The sequence below is a fragment of the Phyllostomus discolor genome, chromosome 3, assembly GCF_004126475.2.
Source record: "Phyllostomus discolor isolate MPI-MPIP mPhyDis1 chromosome 3, mPhyDis1.pri.v3, whole genome shotgun sequence".
NCBI lineage: Eukaryota > Metazoa > Chordata > Mammalia > Chiroptera > Phyllostomidae > Phyllostomus > Phyllostomus discolor.
The window spans coordinates 10,865,461-10,873,246 of record NC_040905.2 but is presented as its reverse complement, the minus strand read 5'-3'; the positions used below and the strand labels follow the sequence as shown (position 1 = coordinate 10,873,246).

General features: G+C 46.2%; 1 long non-coding RNA gene across 1 annotated transcript; it reads right to left on the bottom strand.

The window, feature by feature from the left end:
• Positions 1 to 1,121: 1,121 nt before the first annotated feature.
• LOC118499295 lies at positions 1,122 to 2,446 on the bottom strand. Its single transcript, XR_004901821.1, has 2 exons — positions 2,010 to 2,446; positions 1,122 to 1,256 (listed from the first exon to the last, which is right to left on the bottom strand). It is a non-coding gene; the product is annotated as an uncharacterized LOC118499295 (long non-coding RNA).
• Between the last annotated feature and the right edge of the window lie 5,340 nt (positions 2,447 to 7,786).

Sequence of the window (7,786 nt, the reverse complement as noted above, 5' to 3'; positions counted from 1 at the left end):
TACTTTTCCAGATTGTCTGTAGTATGCATCCAATATGTTGATAATCAAGAGAAGATAAAGAATAAGAATCCTAGCTACCTGCATTTCAAGACGAAGCTGCCTCAGCTGCCAGGAGTCTCTCTTCACCTTCTGCAGTCACAGGTTTTAGTTCCTGCCCATGGTGGTTGGTAAGCAGGCACTGTGTCTTGTGAAACTGTGTGTCATACAAAACTTCACCTCTAGTAGGCACTAAATAAGTCCCTGATGGATAACTCATCACAGTTAGAAAGGCAGAGATGCTTATAAATCCAGCAAATTTAAAGCAATAACTTGGCTCTTTTACTTGCACAAATCAGTTTGTCTTCCAATATTCAATTTAAGAACAACACAAAATTTATCACTGTATTTGAATTGTACACATACTTCCTTTCTTAATTTTCCCACCACCTTATTAAGCATGTGTTATTATCCCCATTTTATAGATGTCAATTCTGAGTCTCAGAGGGGCTATTTGGCCCAGATGACAGAGCTAGCAAGTCGTAAGGCTGAAGCTGTAATCCAGATCCTTCTGACTTCAACCCCGTTACCCCACCTACATCTGTTACCAACACATTTGTTTTAGCATATGCTTTTAACCTTTTTTAGATTATTTATTTATTTATTTATTTTTTAGAGAGGAAAGGGAGGGATAAAGAGAGAGAGAGAGAGAGAGAGAGAAACATCAATGTGCGGTCACTGGGGGCCGTGGCCTGCAACCCAGTCATGTGCCCTGACTGGGAATCAAACCTGTGATGCTTTGGTTCGCAGCCCGCGCTCAATCCACTGAGCTATGCCAGCCAGGGCTTTTTTTTTAACCTTTTAACCTCACAATAGCAGAAGCAATAATAGATAACACTTATGCAGTATGTACTAAATAGTGAACAATTTCCTAAATTATATATATACTGTATGTAGTGTATACATATATATGTATACACACACATATTCTTTTTAATCCTCACAATGATCTACACAAGTATTTTTGGTGTACTAACACTGTATTTCCTTTTTATTAACTAGTTTTTTTAATTAAAAATACATGACTCATTCTACTTATGAGAAAAACAGCAGACAGATCCCACTTAAGAGAGATTCTACTGACTAGTAGGCAGTACCGAGCAGTGCTCCGCAGAACGGCCAAGGTCATCAAGAACAAGGAAGGTCTGAGAAACAGTCACAGCCACAAGGAGCCAAAGGAGACCTGAGACCTACATGGGATGGGGTGTCCTGGAAGGGACCTGGGAACAGAAAAGTGACAGCAGGTAAAAACTGAGGAAATTCAAATGAAGTATGAACTTTCGTTGACCATAATGTATCAATACGGGTTCATTCTGACAAGTTGTGACAAACGCACCACACTAATGTAAGACGCTACTAAAAGGGGAGTTTGGTTATAGGTGTGTCGGAACTCGCTGCACTCTCTCTGCAGTTTTTCTGTAAATCTGAAGCCCTTCTAAAATTAAAAGTTTACTTTTTTTAAAGATTTTATTTTATTTATTTTTAGAGAGGGAAGGGAGGGAGAAAGAGAGAGAGAGAAACGTCAATGTGGGGTTGCTGGGGGTCATGGCCTGCAACCCAGGCATGTGCCCTGACTGGGAATCGAACCTGCGACACTTCGGTTCGCAGCCCGCACTCAATCCACTGAGCTACTCCAGCCAGGGCAAAAGTTTACTTTTTTAAAAAAGAAATGCATGCATTTGAAAACACTTCAAACAGAATCAGTGTATAAAAATTAAGAGTACGTCTGCCTTTTACTTTAAACTCTTCTTCTCTTGGTTCCCCTACCCAGAGACAACCGTGGCTTTTCCTGTGTGCCTTTTTCTACAAACACAGGTGGGTGCTGACCTATTTTTCTGTAGAGAGACCTGTCTGATGACTTAAGAGTCTAACTTAAGTAGGTTCAAGTTAGGCAAGTGTATTAGAGTCCTATGACTCCCGTAACGTATTACCACCAACTTCCTGGCTTACAGCAACAAAATGTGTTCTCTCACAGTTCTGGTGGCCAGAAGTCTCAAATCAGTAGCACTGGGTCAAAATCAAGGTGTTAGCAAGACCGTGCTCCCTCCACAGGCTTGAGGGGAGATGCCCTTCCTTGCCTCCTCCAACTTCCAGTGGCAACCAGTATGCCTTGGCTTGTGGCCGCATCCCTTCAGTCTCCGCTTCTGTGGTCACATCGCCTTCTCCTCTTCTCCTGTGTATGTCAAATCCCTTTCTGTGTCCCTCCAAAAAGGAGTACACTGTGATTTTGTAGTGCCTACTGGATTCTGTAGGATAATCTTTCCATCCCAAGGCCCTTAACTCAATCACACACCCGCAAAGACAATTTTTTCAAAATAAGAAAACATTCCCAGGCTCCAGGGATTGGGATCTGACATTTGGGGGGACCATTCCTCAGCCCACTACCGTGAGTTGTGTCTCGCGTGTTCTTTTTAACACCAAGGTGTTCATTCACCAACGAGTAACAAGAACCAAACTGCGGTTCAGACCTCATTCATGTTCCTGACACTCAGAAAGGTTAATATTCTAAGGCATTTCTAACATCCCCCATAACCTGCCCCCTGAGTGACTTAATTATACTCCCTTTCAGGTCATCTTAAAAGATGTGGGATAATCTCAGGTCACGTGCAGCTGGTGATTGGCCTTCAGTGCCTCAAGGTATTGTTTTCAATTTCCCTTTCTGTCTCCCCTTTCACAAGGGCAGCTTCATTCTCAGGCTGCCAACCCTTCTGCCCTGTTGCATCAGTTTTCAACTGTGGTTGTTCGAGCCTCATTGTCAGAGCAACGTGATGAAAGATCTCCGGCATCTGATGCAAGACGGCGCTCCCTCGGTGCCTCGTGCCCCACGAGTTGGCCCTGTGCCCCCTGTGTGAGACCCGGCTGCCTGGCTTGGGAACACTGCTGGTCCCCAGAGCCCCAGATTCTGGCTTTGAACGCAACCTGTAGGGCTTTACCCGTGAAGTGGAAGAACTCTGGAGATCTCCTCACACAGGTGGCTTCCCTGGGACAGAGAGGAAGGTAGGAAGACGACGTACACTCCAAGAGGAAGTAAAAGCAAAAACAAAAACCCCAACCTCCCCTGACCTGCCGTCTTCTCCTGATGCGTTTGCTTGAACCCCAAAGGTCAGACTTCACAAAGACAGCCCGGAACGACCTGCCTGCAGGATACATAGAGGTCTGGCACTTTCGTTTTCTCATATGAAGGAGCACTACAAACGACAGTTCATCTCCAGCCTATCAGGAGAAGAAGTCGAATTCAAAATGTACCCCTTTCTCACGTCTTGGGCTCTCATCTTTGCCCAATCTCACCAGCTTTTGTTTCATTGCAGGGAAGGAAGCAGTTAAGTTTCAACGTGAAGCAACAGATCCCAGAACTTTCATTCGCCACCCGTAATTACTGCTCAGGGAAAGGATTAAAAAATATAATAAGGCATTAACTCCAATTCCCCACAGTCTGCCCACTACTTCCTTTTCTGCAGCCAGCATCCTATTTACCAACACATTTCAGGCCAAGCATGAAAACGTCGAGAATACCAGTGACTTTGTTATTTGAGTGCTGACAGAGGGTACCAAGCAGCTATTAAACATGGGTCTGCCCCAGCTCATTACACAGCATATGCCAGTCCTCCTGGAGGGCCCCTGGGAGGAAGGGGTGAGGTAATGGATCCAGGGCGCTTCGCACACCCTGGCAAGTGGTAACGGCTTGACAAATAGCAGCCATCGCTATTATTAGCACAACAGTGGGGCCCGAGTGGAAACTCCGTCCAGTGTGGGGAGGAATGCACAGCACGAGGTGGGGAGGGCGAGAAAGAGGAGAGAAAGGAAAGAGAGGCCGGGAATCAGACGAGTTTTACAACTTTTCCTCGGGCCGTTGTCTCCCTCGGGTGCACCATCCGACGTGGCCTTTTTGTCCTGAGTGTTAGAGACTGCCAAGTGAGATACAATTGGGTACTTTTTATTTATGTCAGGAAAAAATTGTGCAAGCGTGGGGATTCAGCTGGCGATATTTTATTTACTTTTTCATGTTTTACCCAAATGAAAGAGCCGGGTGACCATTTTTAACACCGACTCGGTTCTGAGACTAAATCCTGGTGTGTGGTGGGTTCGTGGACCGTGTGCCTATTTGGGATATAGGGGAAACACACCTGATTGGGTAAAGCTCCCTTCTTCTGGCCCAGGCAGCAAGATCTCCCTTGATCCACAGGGTGAAATAGGTGACCTTCGCCCCAGCGCCCTGGCCCTCCACACCGATGGAGTGAAGTACACAACCACAGTCATCACCGGTCTCTCCATGGGGAGGGGGACATCAGTGTCACTATTCTATGTACTTGTGTCCTGCGTTAGTCCTTGGAGGACTTCAACAGCTTTTCAACAAGAACTCCTATAATAACGTGATGACACAATGTAAATTAGAACAAAGCATCAGCAGCAGGGACCGTATAAATAAAAATAGAAAGCCAAGGCTGGGGAAAGCTCCTGACAAGGCTTGTAGAGAGCCTATAATTGTACCCCAAATTTAGCTAAGGACAGAAGTTTCCAGGCAGCCAGGGCAGCCGCCTAGGAGCCAGGGCCCCTGAGGCCAACCTCAGGCCCGGAGAGGAGGGAATGGCAGAAGCCACTGGACCCACAAGGAGGACTGTGAGGCAAGAGTACCCCAAAGGGCAAGGCTGAAGGACCTCCACATCCTGTCTGGGGGCAGCCAGGGAGCCAGATAGCCAACTTTGTTCCAGTGATTATACCCTAACTTCACTCCAGGCCCACTCACTCAGTGTGGCCCCAGGGAAATACAGACCACTAGTTTCCAGTCGAGGACCGCATGTGCGTAGGGAGTACAAGATGCTGGTTAAGGATGGATCCAGATGCCTTTGAGATCAGAGGAGCAAGTGGTGAGGTGAGCATCCACAGGGTACCTGTGGACAAAGCCAGAAAGTTCCTTGAGATACAGGGTCTACTCTAACGTGGCAACAAATCAGTGCTAAGGTAGGGGCATTCTATACCATGAATCATGGCTCTGAGCCTCTTGGCATGGAGCACGTGTGAAGCAGGTGCTAGCAATCATTTGGCAAGGTCAAAAAGCAATCTCAGAAATATCCTCATGAGCAACAGCTTCCCAACGGTTGCTGTCTGGTTGAATTAGCTGCACAGCGTGCCCCTACTGGAACTAGATGAATTCGCCTGCAGCTCTGGTTACTAGACACAAAGCAATACATTTTGGAGCATATCTTTCGAAAGAATAATGTTTCATTTTAGAATGGTTAATGTTCAATGTCTCTTAAAAAAAGAAAAACACCTGGCTGGCATAGCTCAGTGGATTGAGCACAGGCTGCGAACCAAAGTGTCCCAGGTTCGATTCCCAGTCAGGGCACATACCTAGGTTGCAGGCCACGGCCCCCAGCAACTGCACATTGATGTTTCTCTCTCTCTCTCTTTCTCCCTCCCTTCCCTCTCTAAAAATAAATAAAATCTTTTTTAAAAAAAAGAAAAAAAAACAAAGAAAAACAATTAGCTAGCAGGACCACCTGTTTGTAGTAGTAGGCCTCCCTCCTGGTTCCTAACAAGAGGCCACAGATCGGCAAACTGGAAGCTTTTCGTGTCTATTGTCTTCTGTTATCTGCAGCCAGGCATCCAGGTGATTGCAAAGAACTTTCAAATCATTGCAATATAATTTTGCAGAAGTGGCAAGACTAAACAATCTCAAATTATTATCTAATGTTTTAGCAATCCATCCCAGCTAACCCTGCTTCATTGTACAGTGTGAAGGCTTCCCATCACATCTGAATTAACAGTCTAAGAGTTTTTGATACTGGTACCCCTTCGGATTCAAAAAGCGTGGGGAAAGAATCCACAGGGTGTTTCTTCCCCAGGGCCCTTGTCCCTTATTTCCTTATGATACACAGAATAATGGCCCCCACGGATATCCACATCCTGACCCACACAACCTGTGACTGTGTTAGGTTACAGAGCAAGGAAGAATTAAGGTTGAAGGTGAAATTAAGTTACTAGTCAACCGGCCTTGTGATGGGCAGATGAACCTCAATTATTCCAGCAGGCCCAGTGCTATCATAGGGTCCTTAAACACGGCATCAAGAGAAAGACTCAATGAGCCTTTTCTGGCTTTGAAGATGGAAGAGGACCAAGAACTAAGGAAAGCAGGCTACCTCTAGAACCTGGAAAAGGCAAAAAAAAAACCCCAAAAAACAACACAACAGATTCTCCCCTAGAGTTTCCAGAAAGAAACCCAGTCCTGCCATCACCTTGAGTTTAGCCCAGAGAGACCCATTTTGTATTTCTGACTGAGATAGAAAATTTGCTTCTTTACTGGTACTTTCTTTCTCCCCAGCTGCAACTGATACGTAACCTGAGAATTCACTTCTCTCCCTCTCTTCCCATACTGCAGTGGCTGTCCGACCTCGGACACACATTGGAACCACCTAGAAGATTCGGATTTCATTGGTCTGGGGAACAGCCCAGGAATCAGGAACTTTTTAAACTCCCCACTAGTCTCATGTGCAGGTAGGTTTGAGAGCTGTCACAGAGGATGTGAACCCCTCAGTATCTCAACAGTTTCTGGTTCCTATTCTTCAAGACATACCCATTTTCCATCAGAATCAAAAGCTGATGAGAGAGAAATAAAAGACATGAACTGATAGGTCATTTTTGGCAGATTTCTGTCCAGAACAACACACAGCATGACAAGTGTCAGTGCAGAAGCCACACCTGAACTTTGCTTGTTCCTCATGTAACATACTGGCACAGGACACGGGCTCCTGGGTCCCTCTGGGGATCAGAGGCTCCTTGCAAAGGACAGAATCCATCCCAGCTAGTTCAAGCAGGAGACATAGGTACAACGCGCTCACGATAAAGGCTTACTGAGTCACTGGGACCCCTGAAGAAATAGCCCCCAAGTCAATCTTTCAGGAACAAAAGGCCACCATGCAGAAATGGGTCACCAGAGGAGTTTCTGCCTCGTCTGGAATCAGGAAGCAGCTGGCTCCAGAGTCACACTCCGCAGCTGTGATCAGGAAGCCACAGCAGTGAGAAAGCCACCACCCCAGCACGTTGCACCACGCCAGCCTGGACACGCACCACACACCAGCAGAAGGGAGGCCCGGGGCTCTGCCTCCTAGCACTCCAGCCAACTGAGTTACTAGACACTGGTATCCACGTGACTGGCACTGCAAGGGGGGGGGAAGCAAATCGCTCTGTGACCGTGCTTTCCGAAAAGGAGTGAGCACAGCAGAAGCACAGCCTCCATGTCTCCTCTGCCTTCCAAATCTTGCTCAGTCGTGTTTGACTGGCCTCAACCACATTCAAAATTAGCTGCAAGAGAGTCTGGGTACAATAGTTTTTTTTTTACTTTCTAACTTCTGCAGGTCAGGAAAATTCACAGAAGGAAATGTGAATGGATATTGAGCACCAATCTACCATAAATGCCACTGACGGTTCCTCTGGCTTTCCAACACCCATACTTGCCTTCTCTCCGTTTTTCAGTTTCCAAACAATAATATCATAACTGCCCTTTGTAAAAAAAAGAATGCACTCGTCTTTGCCAAAGTTCCACAAATCTCTGCATCTACCTTTGGGTAATATCCATTCCTTCTCTAGTTCAGTTGCAATCCCACCATGATATTCTGTAATAGATATATTAACTTTAAAAAGTAACCATCACCGAACCTTGGCTGGCATAGCTCAGTGGATTGAGCGTGGGCTGTGAACCAAAGTGTCGCAGGTTCGATTCCCAGTCAGGGCACATGCCTGGGTTGCAGGCCAT